This window comes from Rhincodon typus, chromosome 7, assembly GCF_021869965.1.
Source record: "Rhincodon typus isolate 14 chromosome 7, sRhiTyp1.1, whole genome shotgun sequence".
Classification (NCBI taxonomy): domain Eukaryota; kingdom Metazoa; phylum Chordata; class Chondrichthyes; order Orectolobiformes; family Rhincodontidae; genus Rhincodon; species Rhincodon typus.
The window spans coordinates 32655233-32655495 of NC_063338.1; positions in this window are offsets into that span (position 1 = coordinate 32655233).

The following is a 263-nucleotide window of genomic DNA, read 5'->3' on the forward strand; positions in this document are numbered from 1 at the left end:
ACACTCTCATTCAAACTCTCACTCACACCAACACACAGTCACTCGCGCACACACACGTACACTCACTTGTGAGCACACACGCACACAAAACTCAAACAGACACACACACACATCTCGTGCATATGCACACAAACTCACTCGCACATGCACACACACACTCACTCGCGCATACACACAATCACTCAAGCACACACTCACCCGCGCATGCACACGCTCACTCACGCACTAACTCACGCACTAACTCACGCACTAACTCACGCACT